Source organism: Staurois parvus, unplaced genomic scaffold (assembly GCF_062004578.1).
Source record: "Staurois parvus isolate SC_StPar_1 unplaced genomic scaffold, SC_StPar_1.0 ptg000882l, whole genome shotgun sequence".
Lineage (NCBI taxonomy): Eukaryota > Metazoa > Chordata > Amphibia > Anura > Ranidae > Staurois > Staurois parvus.
In genome coordinates, this window is record NW_028318678.1 from 2,517,266 (window position 1) to 2,543,960 (window position 26,695).

Genomic DNA, 26,695 nt, shown 5'->3' on the forward strand with positions numbered 1-26,695 from the left:
CCTAGGTCAAGTCCAACCAGGCTAATTATTTCTTATTGTCTGTATATTCTGTCTGAAAGACATGCGTGTCTTCTGTTGTTTTTTGGTGAATCCCCAGCTGGCTTCTCTCAGGGAAATTCCCCCTGTGGAAAACTTGTGCCGACAAGATTTCTTCTACTTCATTTCATATAAAGTGTGAGGAGGATCGGCTGCTTCAAAGAACAGCATAGGTAAGTGTACTGTCTGCTCAAACATCACTCAGTATGGTTTGTCTTTATTCCGACACTGCAAGAGAAAGATTTTCTGCTCACAAAAAGAACATCTGTGTGATCCTTTTGCTTGTTCAACGATGCAAAAACTACATAATTTATTAATTGGAATGTTCAGTCATTTGTTCAGGGATTATGTTAGAGATAAACTGGTCATGCATGGTTTGAATTTTGGACAATTCCAAATGAATCGGCTACAATTCGAGCCCTGATGGAACCACCCACCTCAATAAATTTCACTTCAGAAAACAAAGACCTTGGGTAGAAATTTGCCAACCTGCTTCTGGCCTGTGGAATGGAGAGGCGAGGAGAGAGGAACATTGTAGAGGAACATTGAGAGGACCTTAGATTGTACACCCCTTGAGGGTTAGTGACTGATGTGAATGTACAATATATATGTAAAGTGCTGCATAAATTGACAACGCTATATAAGTACCTGAAATAAATAAATAAATAATTGTTAGCGCAATGCAGGGTGAGCACTGCACCTCTCCGCTTAGTACTTGGTTGAGGTACATTGGCATATTTTCGGGGCTATGACGGGGGGTCAGATGGCTGTGAATCTGGAGGAGTTGGGACAGTTGGATATTTCCCCATTCCCCCTTTTTTTCCCTTCCCATCAAATCACCTTTCAGGTTTTGGTCCGAGCTGTTCGGGCATGGCCTGTCCACCTGGAGAGATAGGTACTCTTAAGGGTCATGCACTTCTTCTATGCTTTGTATTTCTCCCTTGTCTTGGGTTTATCAGTTGGTGACCCTGTGTTGTTCTAATATTGTTTTGAATTTTTTTGTATGCAAAATATCTCAAGTAACTTTTGAAATAAAAAATCCAATGAGCTGGATGTTTGGATACAATCAGGGGCGGACTGATGACTCATGGGGCCCCCGGGCAATAGGGGATCATGGGGCCCCTGTGTCCTCGCTCACACTCAAACCACACCCAAAAAAGCCTATGAAAGGTACCAGGGGCATCTCATGGGGCCCCTTACTGACCCCAAGCCCTCGGGCAGTGCCCGAGTTTCTGAATGGTCAGTCCGCCCCTGGATACAATATCTGGCATAGGGAGATTCCATCATCCACATTGTTTAGTGTGGACTGAACTAGAGCAATCTATGCATATATTGTAGCCACAATACTGAGCCCTCTACTTACTTACTTGCGATATTTCAAGGCTTGTATACAGGAGGTTGCACAAGGCATGTTTCCTTAACCTCCTCGGCGGTATGATTCTTTCCGATTTTTTGTGCTGAAAGCGGTACCATTTTTTTGCATGGAAATATGTAGTTTTTTATTGTAGGCTGTAATTTTTAGGAATAACTCACTGAAATCTGTCCGAACAAGAGTCTAGTAAACATCCCGGGTATGATAAAACTTGAAACACGAAATCATAAATTATAATTTAAGAAATAATCATAAAAAATAATAATATAATAATAATAAATTTAATTAAATAATATAATCAAACCAAAAACACCGAAATTTGAAATACAGAGGCAAATTCGCACATCGCTGAGCAAAGTCGCAAAATCGATTTCAGTGTCTGATGACGAATTTCCCCACGAATCATTATCACTCAATTCTGCAAGTGGTTCTGATTTACTATCGCTGTTCTAAAACCGCTTTTGATGTAAAGGAACACTTTTTGGACGCCATGGACTTTTCTAAGTTTCCAGGCAGAAAGAACAGTCAAAATGCAGACGGGACAGGACAAAGCAGTAGGGACAAAATATATGTGAAATGCATTGAAACAGCAATGACAGCAAAAATTACATTTTTTAAAAATGTCAAATTTCCCGCCGGTTCCGGCGCCCGTACGTCCTGAGTCGTCACAGGGACTGGAACACGGAAGCCGGATGCCAGCATCGGCCAGAGGAGATGGCCGGGGACGCTGCAGGGGACACATCGCGGGAGTGAAGAACAAGGTAAGTGCTGCAGGGACCCCCTGAGCAACGCCGCATGGTAAGCCCGAGTGTAGCTCGGGGTTACCACTCTTGGTACTGAAATTTTACCCCGAGCTACACTTGGGAAAACCGCTAAGGAGGTTAAGTGGCTCTACAGGCTGAATTTCCTGGGGTGTGACTCCCTAGGTGAAGGGTGCTTTCTTGAGCCCAGCTGCTTGGTGGTCTACCTTCAACTGTCAGGACACAGGTGTGCAGCCAGTGACCATCTCTCCTTCACGGTCCCCTTCTCCAAAGCTGTTAACCAAAATATGCTCTGTCCTACCTCACTTGGAACCAGTCCATGATTCTAAGCTCTAACTCTCACTAACGGGTAAGCTCCTGTCCTTATCTCTGATTCCCCACACTGCCAGATGCTCTCCAGTGATGCAGAAGGGGATACATATATCCCATCTGTGTCCCATATGGCCACCAAAATCTCAAGATTACACTGTGTTCATTTAGACACAGATTTTCTCAGGATGGCCTCCTGAGTTCATGGCATGGCGAACATTTTCGATTTCACTCCTTTGCCAGGTTCCCCCCTAGAACCAGTAGTAAACAGTGATCATGTGATTCCCTTGTTTACTTCATCCAAATAACCAGCAAGTGATTTAGCAATCACTAGATTGGAGGCTCACTTTGCCCACCACTGGAGCAAAAGCACTGCTCCTCAGGTGCAGCAGTGGCTATGCTGTTCACCTGCCTAGAAACTTATTTAAAACTTCAGCTGGTGTGATTTATATTTCATGGAAAGGCCCCTTTCAAAAGGAATAAGGTGTACAATTGACACAGAATCTAAAACACGGGCAACACCAGGTGCTTGTAATTTTGAAGCCCAAATGAGCATAGCTAGGTGCTTGGCTAAGAATGGAGAGTGAGAGAAACACTGGCTACAGCTGCTGTCTGTAGCTGCTACCTTGCGGTGCTGACCTGGTTAACAGCTATATCAGCAAGAAGAGGGAGCTGCTGAGCAGGAAGAGTTCAATAGACAGGCAGCCCTGCACTGTGGGAACTGTAGTCCAGATGAGGGAGACTCTACTGAAATCAAGAGCTTTTGAACTGCATTTCCAAGAGGAAGATTGCCAGGAGGAGGTGAAAAATCTGCATTTTCTTAGGCTGTACAGGACTCAACTTCCTCTTGCCATGAGCGAGATCAGAGAGTGCACATCATTATCTAGGGTGCACCACCACTGCTGCATAATGGCGACCTGGGCAGGAGTGCTCAGTCCAGGTGTATCGACAGCCAGGGTCACCTAGGTTCAGAGCAGAGAGTGGCTTAATCTCTGTTTGTGACCAGATAGTGAGCTACTATATCACTGAGACTGGTGAGCTGCAGCTGTGAGGATTTACTATCTGCTACTATAGAGACTGAGCCATTTAAGAATTAACCATACAGCCATGTAGTAGCATTATTGCTGCCTGAAGGCTGTATTGGGACTAGTCTTATGTGGATCAACAGTACAACTGAGCCTCAACGCTAGCCAGCTGAAAAGTTGTCCCTTTGCATCTAATACACATAGACTTTACCTATTGCTAATGTTAAGAAGTACCTTTTAGGAGACCATTTGGAAACTCGGACACTGCCCGAGGGTCGGGGTCAGTAGGGAGCCCCATGAGATGCCCCAGGTACCTTTTTCATAGGCTTTTTTGAGTTTGGGCAAGGACACAGGGGCCCCATGATCCCCTATTGCCCGGGGGCCCCTGAGTTGTCAGTCCGCCCCTGCATTCCACCCAGCCATTCTCCTAGAGTGCACTCTAGACTAGTTATAATATTATTATTCACATTGCAGTTAATGCTGATATACACTGTTTATTGCTGGCTTTGCTGATTTATGTGTCGATTCCAGTCTAGGGATACAGAACTCTATTCTAAGTTACTTTGGATAGTGATTACATTGTCTAGATTGTGTCGGAACCTACCTTCTATGTGTCCATTTATGTTCAAACTATCATTCATTCTAACCCATATAAATACACAGAGTTCATTTAGAACTAAACAGTCTTGTGTCGATTTCCTGGTACTAACTCACAGCTGAGTTAAAGGTATCTATACTCATGCTTGCATTGACTTTCATTCAACCAGGTGTGTCAGAGGGGCTGAGGTTGTTCTTGGAGTCAAAGCGTAGAACAGAGGACCCAACTTTTAAACAAAATAGGCAGCTGGAAACCCAAAACATCCAAGTCTATGAGTCTTTATTTTCTATAAGGTAATAGAATAATAAAACACCTTATACATTTCTTGGAGTCGAGGTGCAGAACAGAGAATCCAAATTACCAAGCGGCTCCTTTGGGGGTAGTGCTAAATGAGCTTTCATTTTAAATCAGCTAAATACATTATAGGTGTATCAAAACAAAAACATGCGCAATGTCTTTCAGTATGTTTTTCTGTAGAAAGCACCCATGGCCTAAGTAAAAAGCCTGTCCCCATCAGCATTCTACAGAAAAGGACCCTTGCTCTTTATGTGGGCGCTTTAAGCCACACACTTTACAACCTGTTCAAATACCATCGCTATCAGTGAAGTTTTTCTTGATCAGAGAATATTTATTTGAAAAGAACAGGGTCCCTTACATTTTCCATTTTTTTTTTTTCAACGTACAGAGAAAAAAAAAGAACAACTCAGGGGGTCTTGAGCATCCCGTTGTGCAGCTTAAAAAGCAGAGGTCAGGTTCAATTGGTACTCTTCTTCTGCCATTTCAACAACAGATATCCACTACAGCTCCCATTGTCTTGAAGGCTTTTTACATTATAGAACCTTTGAAGATCCCCCAGAGGCAAGCCTTGAAAGAAAGTGTTCCAGTTAACATTAGTGTGGGCTGAACATTGGAAATGTATGACTGGTGAAAAAAGGAAGATCCAGAGAGGATTTAGTTCCTACATTCCCATACCTGGAAAGTTTCTCAAAAAAGACTGACTCAGGATAGGAGAGTGATCAGGCATACCTTAATTAAATGGCACGCTGGTGGTACAACAGCGAGAAATGCTACATTACCCAGTGCTTGGTCTCTTCTCAAAAATGACCCATTGGTATGGCAATAATAAGTATATTAGTTTATATTAGGATGCTGGAATCTCCAAATATCTATCAAGCCCATCTCTTGCTGGTGTTGCCAAAAAAGTAGGTTGTTGCCTAACAGCACTCGATTTAGCCCCAAGTCTATCATTTAACCCTTTGAGGACCATCAGATGATACAGGCAATTAAAAACATGGGACAAATACGTCCCTTGGTCCTCAAAGGGTTAATACGTCCATTACATTGTTGAAATCAAAGAACAATGGTAGATCATCCCTATACTTACCCCTAAAATGTGCTAATTGTACAAGAACATGGAGTCTTGAGGAGGGATATTAGCAAAAACATAAATAGTGTGGGAACTCGCTTCAAATGGTAGAGCTTTTTTAAACGCACACAGCAACTCGCTTTCTTTTTCTAAGGCCTTTCTAGCCCACTTTTATTTAAAGAAAAAGTTCCATTAAGTTTTCCACTCAGGGGTATCCACCATCACACACATGAAACAATATTCAGCCTCCTGGCTTGTACACAGTTGTATGTCTGTCTCCTGCAGACTCTTTCCAAAATGGAGTTTTGCACACAGCTAGCCACTAGCACACAGCTACTCTGGCTTCCACCTCCCCTTGGTGAAGCCCTCCTGACTCCAAGGCAGAGACCTCCTGTCTGCCAGGGTGGAGCCCTCCTGACTCCTGTCTGCCGGGGTGGAGCCCAGAACCCTGGTCCTGACTCTAGAAGAGAGCCATGCACACCTGAGCAATCAGTATCCTGGCCATTCCCAAAACCTGGTCCCAGGATTGGAGATTTCATCCTTCCCAAATCGCTTTGAAATCTCCAGGCTCCAGGTCCCAAAATGGACCTTACAAACAAATGAGGAAAGTGAAAAGCCACTTTCCTCTATATCAAACACTTACCCTGGAGCCCCTCAACTTGCCTTGTTGAGAATCCCGGGTGAAATAATCTTTCAACATCATGACAGATCGCCACACTGTCACAATAGTAAACCCCACATTGCAAATATATAAAAAAAAATCTTACCATCCTCATCAATTTTTATATGCTTGCAGGTTACTAAAATAGAAAATGAAAAAAGTAAGCGCTGATCCTAAAAAGCAGCTATGCACTCTAAGTAACCGATAAATACTTACCGTATTTTTCGCTCCATAAGACGCACTTTTTTCCCCCCAAAAAAGGGGGGGAAATGTCAGTGCGTCTTATGGAGCGAATACAAAGCGGCCGGTCCGGTATTTTTGCGGCCACCATGTCAGAATACCGGGCCGGCCGCTCAGCTGTTGTCTCCTGCAGGGCCTTACCTGTTCCTCGCTCCAGCGCTGCACAGTCTTCCCGGGCCAGCTTCTGTGACAGCCGGGTGCCCACTGCGCATGTGCTGCGCTTTGTGAATGATCCGGTGTCTTCTGGGACACATGACAGGTCCCAGAAGGCGCCAGGCCATTCACAAAGCGCAGCGCTTCTCGCACGTGCGCAGAGCGCACCCGGCTGTCACAGAAGCTGGCCCGGGAAGAAGAGGGAAGGACAACTCAGCGGGAGTAGGAGCGGGTACCTGTCAAATTCAGGTACCCGCTCCCCCTCCCTCCCCAAAGGTCCACAGTCTCTGGTCATTCCCTTCACTGTCTGCAGTCTCTGGTCATTCCCTGCACTGTCTGCAGTCTCTGGTCATTCCCTTCACTGTCTGCAGTCTCTGGTCATTCCCTTCACTGTCTGCAGTCTCTGGTCATTCCCTTCACTGTCTGCAGTCTCTGGTCATTCCCTGCACTGTCTGCAGTCTCTGGTCATTCCCTTCACTGTCTGCAGTCTCTGGTCATTCCCTTCACTGTCTGCAGTCTCTGGTCATTCCCTGCACTGTCTGCAGTCTCTGGTCATTCCCTTCACTGTCTGCAGTCTCTGGTCATTCCCTTCACTGTCTGCAGTCTCTGGTCATTCCCTTCACTGTCTGCAGTCTCTAGTCATTCCCTTCACTGTCTGCAGTCTCTGGTCATTCCCTTCACTGTCTGCAGTCTCTGGTCATTCACTTCACTGTCTGCAGTCTCTGGTCATCCCCTGTACTGTCTGCAGTCTCTGCTCATTCCCTGCACTGTCTGCAGTCTCTGCTCATTCCCTGTACTGTGCGCAGTCTCTGGTCATTCCCTGTACTGTCCGCAGTCTCTGGTCATCTCCTGCACTGTGTCCGCAGTCTCTGGTCATCTCCTGCACTGTGTCCGCAGTCTCTGGTCATCCCCTGCACTGTGTCCGCAGTCTCTGGTCATCTCCTGCACTGTGTCCGCAGTCTCTGGTCATCTCCTGCACTGTGTCCGCAGTCTCTGGTCATCTCCTGTACTGTGTCTGCAGTCTCTGGTCATCTCCTGTACTATGTCCGCAGTCTCTGGTCATCTCCTGTACTATGTCCGCAGTCTGTGGTCATCTCCTGTACTGTCCGCAGTCTCTGGTCATCTCCTGCACTGTGTCCGCAGTCTCTGGTCATCTCCTGCACTGTGTCCGCAGTCTCTGGTCATCTCCTGTACTGTGTCTGCAGTCTCTGGTCATCTCCTGTACTATGTCCGCAGTCTCTGGTCATCTCCTGTACTATGTCCGCAGTCTGTGGTCATCTCCTGTACTGTCCGCAGTCTCTGGTCATCTCCTGTACTATGTCCGCAGTCTCTGGTCATCTCCTGCACTGTGTCCGCAGTCTCTGGTCATCTCCTGCACTGTGTCGCAGTCTCTGGTCATCTCCTGTACTGTGTTCGCAGTCTCTGGTCATCTCCTGTACTGTGTTCGCAGTCTCTGGTCATCTCCTGTGCTGTGTCCGCAGTCTCTGGTCATCCCCTGTACTGTGTCTGCAGTCCATTGGTTCAGAATATTTTTTTTCTCTTGTTTTTCACCTCTAAAACCTAGGTGCGTCTTATGGTCAGGTGTGTATACAGAATGATATGAATAAAAGTGCAGCGCTAATAAATCTAAAATTGTCCACTGTAAGTCCAGTTCATATAAATGTGCCAGGTGACAGATGAAAATCCACAATGGTGATCCGTGAGGAAGTAGCAGAAATGCGCACGCACCAGAAGGCGGATATATATAAGCAGTATATATCAAAAGCTCATGGATCCTCGGTCAAGAAGAGATAGATCTGGTCACTGTGGGTTGGCCTTTCCTTTCTTCAAGGGTGCAGAGCAAAATTCTTCCTCCTCTCAGGTGGGTGCTTGAATTTCTAATAAGGACTCTGCAAAGAGGTACTCCTCAAATTCCTCATGAAGACCCCCTGCCAGGTGACCTTAATGACTCGCTCCACCAGACACCTTTCCCACCCCTGTAGTAACGTGTCTTTTGGGGCTCTTCTCCATGATCCGAACCTTCTACACCTTGTACTCCACACGCGTATGGAGTACAAGGTGTAGAAGGTTCGGATCATGGAGAAGAGCCCCAAAGGACACGTTACTACAGGGGTGGGAAAGGTGTCTGGTGGAGCGAGTCCTTATTAGTCCTTATTAGTATCATTCAAAATCACTCTGTGTACACTATAAATAAACTAATATATAGTGACAAATCGTGTACACTCAAAAATGAAAAAATAAAAATTAAATAATAAAAATAAAAAAATTTATTTTTTTAATAGAAAATTTACCAAATAAAATAAATGAAATAAATAAATAAACCAAATCAATATTAAATAATAAATAACAGAAAATAAAATAAAAATTTAAATCAAATAAACATAAAATAACAAATTAAATGACCACCTCTAAATGGCAAGAATGCATACAATTACCCTCATGGAGTAATATCAAGCCTTAAGGGATAATCAGATGTTATAGCAGTCACTTCCAAGCTCTCAATAGCTGTATGTAGGGTAAACCTTCAATGCACCATCATCCTCATAAAAGGTAGAAAAGACCCATGTAGCATGATATAATATGTATTAAAACATTTAATGCAGCATCTTACATTAGGGACTTTGAACATTCAGTGATAGATTCCCATGATCCAGCCACAGCAGCTTCCTAAGTTAAAAAAAAACACGTTTTTCCAGTCAACAGAATGGCTGCGCCGCCACTTCCGGTTTTGCGCAATTACATCAGATGTCATGTCTACTGACACGTTTCGTCACTTCCGGACTTCTTCTGAAGGGAATCCCTTTATTTATTTAATTTATTTATTTAATTTTATGTTTTGATTTATTAATTGAGTTAAGGTGAAGAAACAAGTTTTGAATATTTATATGGACCAGGGGCGGACTGACAACTCATGGGGCTCCCGGGCAATAGGGGATCATGGGGCCCCTGTGTCCTTGCCCAAACTCAAAAAAGCCTATGAAAAAGGTACCAGGGGCATCTCATGGGGCCCCCTACTGACCCCGGGCCCTCCAAATGGTCAGTCCGCCCCTGATATGGACACTTGGCCAAGCCACCCACATTTTAAAAACGTTAGACCCCTTTCTTCCATTCTTCCATGTTGGCGACCCACCATTGAAGTCAGCAGCAGGATGACAGCAGTGAACCATCCACTTTTAAAAGAGCGTGGCTGTGGTGATAACTCCCATATTTGTATGCTCACCAATTCCCTTTAATCCTCTTAGCCAGTTTTGTTAACAAGAAGAAAGGGATGAAAGTTCCGAATATTTTCCCACTGGCGACAATGTTACAAATTATAACAGACGTCACCTGTGTTCCGGGGCAGCTGAGGGGATCAATTAGCGGAAAAGTCAGCCCAGATCAAACAGAACCTTTACTGATCACAGGGATTGGTTGTACCCACGGGACCGGTACTTAGCCTGCTAATTCATTAATGTGATGAATTATTTCCCCAAAGGACACGAGCTGCTTTGTCGGGCAGGGAACAGATGGTATTCAGTGGAAGAATCAGGAGATAACACAGCAGGTACATTCACCCTGACTTCACACGGGTCAGGAAAAGCTAGTTAGTGCTTAGATGACTCTCGTATGCCCCCAGCACCATTCATTTCTTTCAGCCTTGAATATTGTCTATTTTTAATAGTAGATTAGAATGGGTAAAGCAAAAGAATAATTAACATTGAATCCCGCAGATGTAGTTAGGAATAAATGGCGCTTTATATAGAGACGCTAAAGCTTTTAGAGCTGGCACTACACCTTTACATTTTGGTAAGGGGCTATATATGTGTGTTGCCTTAATGGCACCCCAATATACCTATGCATTATAATCAAACCCAACTGCACTTCACTGCAAAACATTACACACATATGCATTCTAAGAAAATAGACAGCCTTAATGCAATGCACTTCAAGGGCTTCAATGTAAGTGTTAACATTTGTGACTGGGTGGCACGTAGCCCACGTTGGTTGCATAGTTTTTCACTTGGTCTTTCCCTGAGTCTAAGTTAGGTTGTGATTTTTCACTGCTGCTTGTAGATGTTACTGGTACCCAGGGGCGGACTGACAACTCATGGGGCCCCCGGGCAATAGGGGATCATGGGGCCCCTGTGTCCTTGCCCAAACTCAAAAAAGCCTATGAAAAAGGTACCAGGGGCATCTCATGGGGCCCCCTACTGACCCCAGGCCCTCGGGCAGTGCCCGAGTTTCCAAATGGTCAGTCCGCCCCTGCTGGTACCACTGGCTATAGTAGAAGATTTCATAACAGGACTGGGTTACGAATATTCATATTTCCTTCAGTGAGGCAAATAGGAGGTTCAGGGCCACTGGTGCATACAGGTGGAGGATATACTGTATATATTTAGGGCAGGCCATATGATAAGATTGCCGTGACGTGTCTCTGGCTTACGTATGTATTTGCAAATGTGTGCTAACTAAACCCCTGTTTTTAACGCATACTGTTAGACAGGTTAATTTGGTTGTTGGCAAGCTGGCTGGCAAGTTGATTTTTTAACCCCTTTTTTTAATTTTTCCTTTATTACTGACATGCGTTGCCCGGTTCATGTAGTCCTTGCTTCATAAGCCAGTTATAGACTGGGGCGGGTGCCATGTTTTATTTTACTGTTGTTTTTAAGGTGAGTGAGTGCATTGGGCGCCCTGGCTGCCATTGTGCTATATGCTGGGTGTTCTTTGCACTCCTGTGCCTTTAAGAGTGGTGGGCTCCCTTTATGTGCACCTGCCCTTGGTCTATCCGTTAAATGCATTTGCCTCTACTATGGGGACTCTCAAATTTGTAGAGTTAGGACCACAGAATATCAGGGTGCCATGACGTGGCTCTGTGGCTTACGTATGTATTTGCAAATGTGTGCTAACTACACCCCTGTTTTTAACGCATACTGTTAGACAGGTTATTTGGTTGTTGGTAAGCTGGCTGGCGAGTTGATTTTTGAACCCCTTTTTTTTATTTTTCCTTTATTACTGACATATGATCTCATGCTGAGGCCTAGGGAGGTGCTGCTGTAAGGAGCTCTGCTATTAGGGACCATAGTCTGTGTGGGGCTTAACATGTGCTGAATGTGGGGATACAGCCAGCCTAGTAGGAGGTTCATGGCCATTGATGCATGCTGGGGGATGATATAAATATTTGGGACAGGTCTTGTGATCTCTCTCTTCTCTGAGCTCTGAGGAAGAGGCTAGTCCTCGAAACGCGTCAGCCTTTTGGATGTCCATAATTCTCATCATAAGACAGAAACGTAGTGCAAATTGGACAGAGTGGTTCCTTCATGATGTGCCTTATATTTATTATTATTATTATTATACAGGATTTATATCGCACCAACAATTTGCTCAGCGCTTTACAATATAACGGGAGACAATACAGCAACAATACAGTTCAATACAAGAGGGATAGGAGGGCCCTGATCCTTGGAGCTTACAATCTAGGAGGGATATTTATTGACTATTGTGAGTAGAATATAATTTTTTTAACATTTAATAAACATACTTTTAAGGTAATGCACTAGGCCGGTGCACCCTCTGTTTGTTTTTCTCTATTCAGTACTTTTGGACTCCCCGGTTCTTTGAGGGCAGCAAGGCGTGCATATCCCAAGAATTTCGTTATGTGGTCTCAATGATATAGAGTCCATCCCCAAGTGCAGGAGTATCTGGGTTTTTCCACTTCTACACTATGATCTCTCTCTTCCCCTGGGCTAAGGCCTTGGGGAGGTGCTGCTGGAACGAGCTCTGCAATTATGCTTCATAGCCTGTGTGGGGCCTACCATGTGCTGAATGTGGGTCAGGGGCGGACTGACAACTCATGGGGCCCCCGGGCAATAGGGGATCATGGGGCCCCTGTGTCCTTGCCCAAACTCAAAAAAGCCTATGAAAAAGGTACCAGGGGCATTTCATGGGGCCCCTTACTGACCCCGGGACCTCAGGCAGTTTCCAAATGGTCAGTCCGCCCCTGATGTGGGTATAGAACTGGCAGCCTTGAAGTGGTTGTAAAGGCTCAAGGTTTTGTACCTTCATACATTCTATGTCTGAAGGTAAAATACCTTCTCTGTGCAGCATCCCCCCCAGCCCCCAATAATACTCACCTAAACCCCTCTTGATCCAGCAATGTGCACTGGAGATTCGGCTACCCCAGGACTCCCTCTCCTCATTTGCTAAGACAGTCATCCAATCACAGCCAGTGAGCCAATGAGAAGAGAGAGGGGGTGGGGATGAGCCATGGCTCCATGTGTGAATGGACACATGGAGCATCGGCTGGGGAGTGCACATGCTCAGGTGCCCCATAGCAAGCTGCTTGCTGTGGGGGCACCCGATGGGAGGGCGGAGCCAGGAACGCTGGTAGGGGACCCAAAAAGAGGAGGATTCAGACTGTTCTGTGCAAAACCACTGCACACAGCAGGTAAGTATAGACATGTTTGGTATTTATTTTTATTTTTTTATTTAAGCCTATAGAATCACTTTAAGCTCTCCTGCCTGGTGATGCCTGGTGATGGAGGAAGCTGTGCCAAGGAGGAGGCCCAGGGAAGGAATCTTGCTGAAGAAAGCCAGGAAGAAGGATGGCTTCTCACAGGGCCTAGTGCCATTTCTTGAAGCACTGAGCCTAGAAAACAGAGACAGAGAAGTTTGTGAACCAGCTAGGATGCTGTTTACAGAGTTGCTGGGTCAATTTAAAGATTCTGGCACAGTGAAGCTGGACATGGATCTGGATCTGGATCTGCAGAGTCTGTAAGTCATCTGAATGAGATCTGGGTTCCCTAACCCTCATCTCCTTGACTGTTCTACAATAAATCTTGAAAAATGAAAAAGTGACCCCCAAAATCTTTCTCAGTGAAGCTGGACATGGATCTGGATCTGCAGAGTCTGCAAGTCATCTGAAGGGTATCTGGGTTCCCTAACCCTCATCTCTCTGACTGTTCTACAAAAAATCTTGAAAAATGAAAAAGTGACCACCAAAATCTTTCTCAGTTTGATGCCTCTGGAGGTGCTACCATGCCTCTGGTGTGTCAGGGGGTGCTACACAAAATTATGAAAGAGGTCCGAAAAGTGAGTATAGAAGTATACCTTGTGTGCAATTACCATTTCATTGTCTGTTAGTAGACTAGCTAGGGAAAGCCAAAGGACAATTACAGGCTACATATAAAACTAATCAATGTACTACTAATGCTATACAGGAGAGATTGGAAGTAAAGGGTAACCAAAGCAGCCAATACATTAATCAGTTTTTTTTTTTTGCGCAACCAGTGGATTGAATGAAAAAAAAACGGATTTAATTCCTCCATCAACACATTCAATGTAGACAGGGAAATCCTCCCACTGAGCTGTTGTATTCTGACATTTCCCTCCATTAGAATACACTGATCAGCTCTGCTGGCTATGGCCTGCAGTGCTGAAAAAATGGAAAAACACAAGGCCTGTTTGGCTGTGTGGGCAGGTGGGTGATGCTTCCTCCATGTTTCCCTTCCTCTTTGGGCGCCAAGTCTGGATCACATGGGAGGCCCCCAGAGTTTTTTCTTTTGGGCTACGCCAGTCACCAGAGATGGGTCACTGCACTTACACATGGGGTACCTTTACTTGAACAGGTGACTGAACTCTAATAACTGCTAACTGCCGATCTCCTCTTCTCTAAACACCACTCCATCCCCCACAGCTTTTCCTCCCGTACCACTATCCCCTCCCTCCTGGATTGTAAGCTCCAAGGAGCAGGGCCCTCGAACCCCTCGTGTATCACACTGTATTGTCATTGTACTGTCTCAGGTATTGTCCCCCGTTGTAATGTACGTGCTGAGCGAACTATTGGCGCTATATAAATACTGAATAATAATAATAATAATGAACTTTCAAGATGTTAATATACACCACTACTTCACATGTTGCATTTAGGAGGGACATGCAGAGCTGATGCCCTCTCCACCTGTTCTGCGTATCTCTGCTACCTCACTCCCAGTAATGGAATGGAGCCATTAAAGTCCAAAATCAAGATTGACTTCCTACCCCTCAACCTTGGGGTTTTTGGTGTTCCCACTCACCTGGAGGTGTTAGCACTTCTAAAAAAACCCAACATAATATATTAGTACGATGTAAAAATAGGAAGAGATTCCCCAACTGTTTAAACCCCAGCGTGGGGAAAAACATGTTGGGGCAAGGCTTGGATGAATTGAGCTGAGGCTGCTTTTACCAGCTAACCACATGGGTCAGGCGAGGTGTGCGGCGGTCGGGTATCTCTTTCTATTTCTACAGTGTGCTATGGGCCTGGATGAACCTTTTCCCATCTTGCACCCTCACTAGTCAGTGGCATCCAATTCATCAGACCTAGTTAGCCTGAGCAGGGGGCCACTACGCATTTATTGTGGGTCATGATATATTAGTAATTATAAAAAAAAATACCATTCAATAAGTGCAACTACTGTACAATATTTGTGAGTATATTGCCAAAAATAATTTTTCAAAAATCTACACTCTTATACTTGTTCCCATGAAAACATTATTTGGATTACATTTCACAAGATTATGAATCATTATAAAACTACTTTTTCGTTAGACAAAAGAATCTGTAATTTAAAAAAATACCTCCAGCTGTGTGAAACCTTCTGTCCGGCTCTTAGAAATTGTTTCTGCTTCATTTCACATTTTCAATTATCTTTCCATTTTTAAGTCAGTATTCACAAAGGGATGTATCACTTTCCAGATATTAAGGCTACTTTCACACTGATCTACTGCAAAAAACACTTAAAAAAATGCATGTGCTTTTGCCGTATTTTTGGCACACTTTCTGAGCATTTTTTAAAGGACGCCGACTTAAAAACTGCATCAAAAATGCTTCTCAGAGGCGTTTTTCAGGCGTTCCTTCAGATGTTTCCCATTGATTTCAATGGGAAGAGATGTTTTTGAGGCAGTTTTTTTAACCTCCCCGGCGGTATTCCCGAGTGTAGCTCGGGGTAAAGTCTCAGTACCAAAAGCGGTAACCCCGAGCTACACTCGGGCTTCTCAAGCGGCGTTGCTCTGGGATCTGTTCTGCTCTTACCTTGTCCTGCGCTCCCGTGATGTCCCCCCTGCAGTGTCCCCTGTAATGTCCTGCCAGAATCTGTCTTCTGGGTTCCGTTCCCTGCAATGTCGGGACATACGGGGGATGGAACTGGCGGAAAATTTGAAAATGTAAAAAAGTGACATTCACTCAATACACTAAAATCACATAGTATTCCATTCCTGTATCAAACCATTTCACATACATTTTGTCCCGAGTGCTTTGTCCGGCGCCCTGCCTGCATTTTTACTGTTCTTTCTGCCTGGAAACTTAGAAACGTCCATGGCGTCCAAAAAGCGTCCCTTTAGGTCAAAAGCGGTTTTAGACCGGCTAGAGAACAGCGATAGTAAATCAGAACCACTTGCAGAATTGAGTGATAATGATTCGTAGGGGAAATTCGTCTTCAGACACTGAAAACGATTCTGCGACTTTGCTCAGTGATGTGCGAACTTGGAGCTTTATTTCAAATTTCAGTGTTTTTGGTTTGATTATAATATTTAATTAAATTTATTATTATTATTATTATTATATTATTAGTATTTTTTATGATTATTTATTAAATTTTAATTTATGATTTTGTGTTTCAAATTTTATCCTACCCGGGATGTTTACTAGACTCTTGTTCGGACAGATTTCAGTGAGTTATTCCTAAAAATTACAGGCCTACAATAAAAAAAATACGTATTTCCATGCAAAAAAATGTACCGCTTTGAGCACAGAAATATGGACATAATCAGACCGCTAGGGAGGCTAACTGAACAAACATGCTCCGAGAATGCTGAAAACAGGAATTCTTACACCGCAAAGGAAGCGCAACGCCCCAATGTGAAGACATACATAGACATACATTGACATACATAGGGAAACATTATTCTTGAGCTTTTCACGCGCTTTTTTTTAACACAAAAGCGCTTCAACAATGTATCAGTGTGAAAGTAGCAATAGTCTGTGCCAACAAGGAGAGAAAATTATTTTGTAAATCTACTTCCTCCTTTTAAATTTCTAAAGAAGATTTAAAATGTAGGAAATGCATTGAGAAGAGGCCTCATCCTCATGCAAGCATCGGCTTGAAAATTGAAAGATAATTGAATATGTGACATTAACAAGTAGCTAAAATTTACATGATCCAAGCAGGAGGCTTTGAGACAGTAGGAGGTTATTGTATTCAGAGATACTTTTGCAAAAGAGGAATTTTGCAATGGCACACAATCTTATAAAATGTCATCTAAATAAAGTATTAATGGGAACAAGGAAAAAAAAACTGAAGATTTTTATCTGTATCAAGAGGAGAGCACAAAACATGCGTTGCTCACTTGCATTCCAAGATTAATGCGGTAAGCAGAAATGAATCACCATATACAAATAATTTCTTTTATAGTGGCAGTGCAGGCCACATGTAAAATCGCATCAATTTGTATTACAGAATTACCATTACTAACATATAGGATGCTAAACAGAGAAAGTGAATGTCAGAACACACACAAAACTGAACAAAGATAGCATAAACCAAGTGTGACTAACCTGTATCAAGAGGAGAACAGAAACCACATGTGCTCACTTGCTCATTCTGAGTTGGATGTGAGCTTGTTGGTATTAGTCTCCTGAAGTTGCGCTATAAATCACTGGAGCTCCCTCTAGCTGCAGCCTAATTATAGCATTACTGGGAGGTTTATTCATTTACTTGCTACATTTGTTTAACCATGTCATTTGCTCACTGACTCTGAATGGGAGGGTCTGTTCATAATCAGCTGGTGCAATCTGCAGGGTTTGCATCACTTTAGAAGTATTAACCCTTGGGAGTATCTCACCAAAACCGTAATTCCTATTGCAGGGGATATCTAAAACATGACTTGTATCTTAGTGTAGACCTCTGGGAAAATCAATGAGCCAGTCACTCAAGCAGAAAATAACATTTCTGGGGGTGTTCTGTATAACAATGGTTGCCATATTGCATTGAATTTTACAAAAATCAACAATGGCTGCAGATTGAAATGTAAAATTAAATTGCAACATGGGTTGTGTAACAAGTGTATATGCTTTATTATTATTATTATTTTATTTTAATTTTTTTGCTAAATTTTTCAGAGAAAGTGGAAATATCCTTTAAGAGAGTGAAAAAAAAAATGGGCCAGTCTGTGCAACCTACAGTATATTAGAGATGTACGCGACGTTATGTATTTGTAATGTGTTTTGTTTAGTTTCAGATTCCTTTAAGTTAATAATTTTGTTTAGTCATATTCGTTATATTAGAAGATTTTGTTTTTAGAATTAATTTTGTATATTCATTATTTTAAAAACGATTCGAAATTTCAATTCAAAATTCGAGTTTCAAAATTCTAATTCAAAATTAAAATATATGTGTTCTATTCTATTTTTTAAATTTTATTCTGTTCTATTCTTTTCTATTCCATTCTACTTTATTTTGTTCTCATCTATTCTATTAATATATTCTATTCTGTTTTGTTCTATTATATTTTACAGTATTGTATTCTGCTTTATTCTATTCTATTCTTTTCTATTCTGTTTTATTGTAGTCTGTTTTTTCTATTTTATTCTATAAAGCAACCTAAGTAGGAATCATCACCTTATTTAACTTTTATACCATAATGTATTTATTGCAATATGTTTCCATTTCAAATTTAAATTCATTTTCAATTTCGAATTCGGATAATTCGTTTCATTACAATTTATTTCGGATTCGTTCAAATCTATTGTTATTGTGATTTGGAAATTCAGATACTTCTGAATCTCTGAATAACTAAAATATTGTCTGAATTTTGATTCATAAGGAAACGAATCGCACGTGTCTACAGCAGTGTTTTTCAACCTTCTTTCAGTCAAGGCACCCTTTAAAATTATGGGCAGTCCCGATGCACCCTTTAAAATTATGGGCAGTCCCGATGCACCCTTTAAAATTATGGACAGTCTCGAGGCACCCTTTAAAATTATGGACAGTCTTGAGGCACCCCATTCTAAATGTATTCTAATAGTTTTATATACCTCAGCAACACCCACACATGTAGGACACCCAACATTAGAGGTGATTTATTCTTCCAAAGCAAATACACTTTTGCACACTGGTACTGACTAGTATTCCCATGTTTCTCCTCTCCCTCAGTTTTTCTCCATCACTGAGCTAATGTGACCCCAGCACTGATGGAGAGGGGTGGGGAGGGTCAAACTAGGATGCTGTGCAGGCAACTGACATCCTCCTTATCAACTGATGATGTCATTGGTTGTCAGGACCCCGGCGGCTAGAAGGTGGTAATGGTGCACAATGAAAACCTGTGACTTTGTGTAACTAAAAGGCGGGCTTGTTCCACCTGCTGGCTTGTAGGCAAGTTTGGGGCAGTTTTGAGACATTTTGCCAAAGCACCCTTGAAGAAACCTCAAGGCACCCCAGGGTGCCTGGGCATAGTGGTGTCCCGAGGCAGGTGCGGGAGGTGTGCACCGCATCGGGTGACACCTACCGCATGGGGTGACACCGAACCCGCTCCACGAAAAGGTAAGTTGTAAAGCAAGCTGACGATCCCCGCAGGATGGATCATATCTGCGGATTGGGGAGCATAATGGATCGGACTCCGATCGATTATGCTCAATCCGTGGATCCGAACCATCCTGCGGGGATCGTCGACATGCAACCTATACGGGGTGACACCGGACCCGCTCCACAAAAAGGTAAGTTGTAAAGAAAGCCGACGATCCCCGCAGGATGGATCAGATTTGCGGATTGGGGAGCATAATGGATCGGAGTCCAATCCATTATGCTCAATCCGCAGATCCGATCCATTCTGCAGGGATCGTCCGAGGTAGTGTCACCAAGTGTTACCGCACCGGGTGACACCAACCATAGGGACGCCCCTGCCTGGGCACCCTGGTTGAGAAAGGCTGGTCTACAGTATATACCAGTGGGAGTACTCAAAGGATAATGTAGGTTCAGACTTTGCAGAGGCACCTTGTGAGCGGTTTGTTATTTATAGCAGCCAATCAGCTGTTTCCTTCCACGTTCCTTTACTGTGTTGGTTTACGGAATGGAAGAACCGATTGGTTGCTGTACACAACGCTGATTGTCTGAGACTGGTATTTTCTCACAGACACTGATAAATGAGACCCAGTGATCAGCCGCTCTCCTCGTGTAAGACATAACAATTTTCCATCCAGAAAGAAGCAGTATCAGGTAATAAGCGATAAGATATACTCTGATTATTGAGGTTAATCATGGGAATGCAAGTATTTGGCATTAATCTCAAAATGTTAAACACGGCTGTGATAAAATAACGATGCAGCTCGTTATTCCTCCACAGCACAGAGCTCAGGTTGGGCAGGAAGGTCAGCCGGTTAGTTAGTGAGCCCCTCGCATCGTAACCGTGCTAAATTGATTTTCTTCTATCCGTAATCAGTGAATTGCATGCAGGACGGAGGTGGTGGGAAATAATAATGAAACACAATTTTCTACTAATAAAAATATACATGAGGCTGTCTAACAAGTGTGTTGGTCAGGTGTTCGCTGACATCAACAATCGTGTTCAAGGAGGGAAAAATCTGGGACATAATGCAGAGCTTGTGCAATTATCCCTGAGAGGTGTTTCATAGAAAAAAATTAACTCTTGATGTGATGCTGTCCCCCTGCGGTACCTTTTACCACCACAAGATGTCCTCAGCCTTGGGGGTGATCACATACTGTGGGTTCAGGATGTCATGGACCCTCCCCTTAAAGGCGAAGTTCACCTTTTTTGGGCAGAATTTCACTCTTCATTTTATATATATATATATATATATATATATATAGTTACATAGTTAGTCTGGCTGAAAATAGACAAAAGTCCATCCAGTTCAACCATTAAAAAAAAAAAAATTTATGATCCTATACCCACAGTTGATCCAGAGGAAGGCAAAAAAACCCAGCAAAGCATGATCCAATTTGCTCCTGCAGGGTAAAAAATTCCTTCCTGATCCCCCGAGAGGCAATCGCATATTCCCTGGATCAACTTTACCTATAAATGTTAGTATCCAGTTATATTCTGCGTATCCAAGAAACAATCCAGGACTTTTTTAACCTCCCTGGTGGTATTCCCGAGTGTAGCTTGGGGTAAAGTTTCAGCACCACAAGCGCTCCCGCGATGTCCCTCCTGCAGTGTCCCTGGCAATGTCCTTCGGCCGATGCCGGCATCCATCTTCTGGGTTCCGTTCTCTGCGACGTCGGGACGTACGGGGGGACGGAACCGGCGGGAAATTTAAAAATGTCAAAATGCGACATTCACTCAATACACTAAAATCACATAGTATAACATTCCTGTATCAAACCATTTCACATACATTTTGTCCCAAGTGCTTTGTCCTGCGCCCTGCCTGTATTTTTACTGTTCTTTCTGCCTGGAAACTGAGGAACGTCCAGGGGCGGACTGACAACTCATGGGGCCCCCGGGCAATAGGGGATCATGGGGCCCCTGTGTCTCAAAAAAGCCTATGAAAAAGGTACCAGGGGCATCTCATGGGGCCCCCTACTGACCCCGGGCCCTCGGGCAGTGCCCGAGTTTCCAAATGGTCAGTCCGCCCCTGGGAATGTCCATGGCGTCCAAAAAGCGTCCCTTTAGGTCAAAAGCGGTTTCAGACCGGCTAGAGAACAGCGATAGTAAATTAGAACCACTTTCAGAATTGAGTGATAATGATTCGTGGGGGAAATTCCTCATCAGACACTGAAAACGATTCTGCGACTTTGCTCAGTGATGTGCGAACTTGGCGCTATATTTCAAATTTCAGTGTTTTTGGTTTGATTATATTATTGAATTACATTTATTATTATTATATTATAGTTTTTATGATTTTTTATTAAATTATAATTTATGATTTCATGTTTTAAATTTTATCCTACCCGGGATGTTTACTAGACTCTTGTTCGGACAGATTTCAGTGAGTTCCTAAAAATTACAGCCTACAATAAAAAAAACTACATATTTCCATGCAAAAAAATGTACCGCTTTGAGCACAGAAATATGGACATAATCAGACCGATAGGGAGGCTACAGCAATTCACTGAGCTGGCCAGAACCAACTTTTGAGGGAGTCTATTCCACATTCTCACAGCTCTCACTGTGATAAATAGAATAAATGAATGGGCTCTCGTGCCCGAGCAAAACGCGGCCCCCACGGTCGCATAGGTGTGCACCGGGGGTTAGTGTCTAATATGGAGTCTGATCTCCCAATAAGCATTCTCTCAGAATTTTGGAATTTTATATTAACTCTTATCTAAACAGTCTCTGCTTTCTGTAAAACAGTAAATTTATTACAGCCTCCATCTAGTGGTCAATTTGATATTGCAGGGAGGACAGGCATAATATATTCCCGGCTGGAGGCAGAATAGAGATCACTCCAACAATGTATTCTGATCATCAGCTCAATCATCAATAATGGACAAATATGATATGCAAAATGTAATAAAAAATCACTCTTTCATGTCTTTACTGTTTAAATATTCACAGCGCAGACTGGAAAGTATATGCAAACCCTTGGATTTAGAAGTAAAAACTCTTTAAGCAGCAACAACCATAATCAGGCCTTTCCAGTGGCTGCATATTAGACTTTATTTAGGAGAACATTCCTCTTTACTAAACAGTTTTAATCAACTGGTATTTCTTGGATTCCCTACATTAGCAACTCATTTCAGGTCATGCCACAGCATCTCACTTGGGTTGAGGTTTGGACTTTAGCTTGGCCATTTTAGAATGCAAATAAGTGGTCATTGTCTTGTCTTACTACCCATTCCTTCTAAAGCTTTATTTGACTGTTACCCTGATGTAGCGGTACCACTTTAGGAGCCAGTAGTATTAAAGGTCCCTTAGGTCTTTTCCTGAAGTTGCCCTGCAGCTAGGCACACAGTCACTCCTTTGGTTCAAAGAACAGTCAGGGGCAGTGGTGGCGAACCTATGGCATGTGTGCTGCAGCGGGCACGCAGAGCCCTCTATGTCGGCACACTAGCCAAGTCCCCCAGCAGCAGAGCATCTGATAATGGTGCACATAGGGGCCAAATGCTCGAAAAGGAGTAGAGCCTATAGGATCGCACATGCCTCTGACTGCAGGGAGGGGTAAGCAGTTACCTACCCAGCTAGAGGACTGTGGAGAGAGGAGACAGCGGGGAGCAAAGAGTGGAGAGGATGGAGCTCAAACCGGAGGGACCATCCTCCAGCTGATCTGGACAGAGGGTCCGGTGATCGGTGACAGTACAATGTGAGGCTGCAGTGTCGGTGTCCCCGGCATGTGACATTCTCCTCTGCTGCATCTTCCCTCTCATCATCTGGTAAGTCCTCCTCACCTACAGACTCCTCTGTCTGTCTGATCACCCCGCCAGGGCCCTGGGCCACCTTCCATCACCAGTCCTGACAAACTGCCGGGACTGCGGTGTCCACGCACATGGCCGGAGCCGGGAAGTTGAATATTCAGACCTCCGGCTGATTGGTGACAGATACATCCTGGGGTCGGTGAAGTCCAGGGGCGGACTGACCATTTGAAAACTCGGGCACTGCCCGAGGGCCCGGGGTCAGTAGGGGGCCACATGAGATGCCCCTGGTACCTTTTTCATAGGCTTTTTTGAGTTTGGGCAAGGACACAGGGGCCCCATGATCCCCTATTGCCCGGGGGGCCCCATGAGTTGTCAGTCCGCCCCTGTTCACAATAACAGGGCTTGTTTAACCACTTCCCGTCTGGCCCATGTACATAAACTGCCTGTGTGTGCTCCCTGGGAGCGTGCGGCACCACAATCCTGTGCCCACTGTGTCCAAAGGACACAGTGGAACACCGATCGCTTTACGGGACCTCTGTGTGAGGTCCCAATCATGTGATCACTGATTGGCCAATCAGTGATCACATGAATAGTAGTAAGCAAGATGTCACTTCTGACATCATTGCTTACTACTAGTGAAATTTGTGAATGATCACAGAGGTCACATGGTACAAGGCTATTCACAACAGCCTTGTACGGTGTGACAAGCTGTGACCAATGGCAGCAGGAATGCAGACAGAGAGAGAGAGAAATTATTGTTTTTACAGCCTTTATGGGTGTAAAAGCAATCAGTGTAAAAAAAAAAAAATCTTCATCACCCCCCACAAGAGGTACAGTGTCACTATGGTGACACTGTACTGCTAGGATGACAGTATGTTAAAAAAAAACATAAATAATAATATAAAAAAATAAAATAAAAATGTAAACAAATATATGAAAAATTATAATTTTTGGTTATAAACTAATTTGAGTTATTTTTTTTTTTTGCTAAAAAGATAGCTGAATACATTTTGACCAAGATTTATGAAGAACGATTATATATTTGCAAAATTTGACACTTTTTTTTCAAAATGTTTGGACTTTTTCATTTATATAGCAAAAAATAAAAATCCCAGTAGTGAATAAATACCACCAAAATAAAGTTTTTTCTGTCTCAAAAAAATGCTAAAAAATTCATATGGGTACAGTGTTGCATGACCGCGCAATTATCATTCAAAGTGTGATAGCGCTGAAAGCTGAAAATTGGCCTGGACTGGAAGGGGGTGAAAGTGTCCGGACTGGAAGGGGGGGAAAGTGTCTGGACTGGAAGGGGGGGAAAGTGTCCGGACTGGAAGAAGGTGAAAGTGTCCGGACTGGAAGGGGGGGAAAGTGTCCGGACTGGAAGAGGGGAAAGTGTCCGGACTGGAAGGGGGTGAAAATGTCTGGACTGGAAGGGGGTGAAAGTGTTCGGACTGGAAAGGGGGTGAAAGTGTCCGGACTGGAAGTGGTTAAACTAAAAAGCGCAGTATGACTCTCCTCTTACCTTGTCATCGCATTGCTTTGATACTCCCTCAACATATTAGACATCAGCAGCTGTATCTTGTATACTGGATCGCCTCCCCTGAGAATGGTAATACAGTAATCGGCGTGCTCATACAGAGGATGTGAAAATGTCCAGATCCTATAGAACATTCTTTTCAATGACTTATAGCTTTAGTAAAGTCACTTCCCCTCCGGACTAAAAATACAATTCTCACCAGCCTGAAATTTAAAAAGACACATTCCAGGGGACTTGTTTACCAGTGTTTATGAAAACTATATGACCTTTACATGTGAAATGCTGTATAACTGTATTTTTCAGATTTTACGAAACCCTTCTGTGTTCCTTAGACCATCCGTGGACTGTTCACATACAGTAAAGGACTAGTTTCATATTTTTTATTAATGTCCAATGGAACCTTCATATTTTGACAGGGGATGTAGTCAGACTGGCTTATGGATATGGAATACTTTTACATAGTTACATTGGTCCACCTTGGACCAATGTAAGTATATACAATACCTGTGGGATTGGCCATTCTAAAAGGCCATTCTAGAAGGATACCTGTGGGATTGGGCATTGTAGAAGACCATTTTAGAAAGATACCTGTGGGATTGGCCATTGTAGAAGGCCATTCTAGAAGGATACCTGTGGGATTGGCCATTCTAGAAGGATACCTGTGGGATTAGCCATTGTAGAAGGCCATTCTAGAAGGATACCTGTGGGATTGGCTATTCTAGAAGGACACCTGTGGGATTGGCCATTGTAGAAGGCCGTTCTAGAAGGATACCTGTGGGATTGGCCATTCTAGAAGGATACCTGTGGCATTGGCCATTGTAGAAGGCCATTCTAGAAGGATACCTGTGGGATTGGCCATTCTAGAAGGATACCTGTGGGATTGGCCATTGTCGAAGGCCTTTCTAGAAGGATACCTGTGGGATTGGGCATTGTAGAAGGCCATTCTAAAAGGATACCTGTGGGATTGGGCATTGTAGAAGGCCATTCTAGAAGGATACCTGTGGGATTGGGCATTGTAGAAGGCCATTCTAGAAGGATACCTGTGGGATTGGGCATTGTAGAAGGCCATTATAGAAGGATACCTGTGGGATTGGGCATTGTAGAAGGCCATTCTAGAAGGATACCTGTGGGATTGGCCATTCTAGAAGGATACCTGTGGGGTTGGCCATTCTAGAAGGCTGTTCTAGAAGCATGAGGCGATATAGATAACTACAAGGCAATTACTCTGAGGAGATTTTTTCGGCGATTCAAGTGACTCAGTTCACTTCCACCGGTGGCAAGTAATAGAGCGTTAAGCTGAGTCACTTCGGACCGCAATGTTTTAATGGGAGATATATGCTATGCAATAACTAAGTTGTTTTGAGCCCTAGATTAAAGGGGAATTTTTGGACTCAATAGGTGTATGTTATAGCGTGTGTTACACAGTTAGTGGTATGGGACACTGGTCTCACACACCTCTATAGGAGCCAAACTAACTCTTCATAGGAGCCGCATTAACTCTTCAAAAAGAGTAATTTTTGGAACCCCTATAGGGGCACATTTAAAAGGAACCATTGATGTTTGAATGACATCTACTGGAATTCTATGGTATCTACTCTGGACTATTACTACTTCACTAATACATCCATGTTTTTTCACATCAACAGTGAGAATTTTTTCTGGTCTTCCACAGGGTAATTCACATTAGTTGTTTGTATGACACTTTAGTACTACTGGTATCTATATATTTTTTTCTTATTACTTTATATTTATTTCACTTTTAGAGTCACTTCTTATTGTGGACGCATTTCCATCTATGCTGGTTATCCAGGAAGTCACATATCCACCATATTTATACCATGGCACATTTATTGTTAAGGTAAAGAGAGGTATATTTACTACCTGATTAATTCAAAACATGTGCATCCTGCTATGTTTATGTCCAGATGATTAGCCTTTGTTTCCTGTGTATTCATCATAATCCATTATCTAATTCCTAGGACTTCATCCATTTTCACTGTGATATTCATAAGGGGACAGCCAAAGGAGAAAACGAATTTACTAGGCCATACAGTATGGAACTCTACAACAGATGAATACAGAAGGAAACCCATACTGCCTCATTTGATCATTTCTGCCTATACAGCCATTTTTGATGATGCAGAACTTTTATTTATTTTAACTCTTTGATTTTAACATGATTGCAATATATTCACCCTGTCAATGTCAACCTTTTTCAAGATCTAAGTGATCAAATAAATACACAATCGCATTCACCTTTGTAGTGATATATTACTCCACGTAGGATTTAATTAACCACTTTCCAGGCAGCTCTG

The 26,695-nt window shown here is 43.3% G+C and overlaps 1 long non-coding RNA gene across 1 annotated transcript; it reads left to right on the forward strand.

Moving 5' to 3' along the window:
• Positions 1-85: 85 nt before the first annotated feature.
• Positions 86-26,635, forward strand: LOC149442988 (uncharacterized). The gene is made up of 3 exons (XR_016306712.1): positions 86-209; positions 26,144-26,238; positions 26,360-26,635. It is a non-coding gene; the product is annotated as an uncharacterized LOC149442988 (long non-coding RNA).
• The last annotated feature ends 60 nt before the right edge of the window (positions 26,636-26,695 follow it).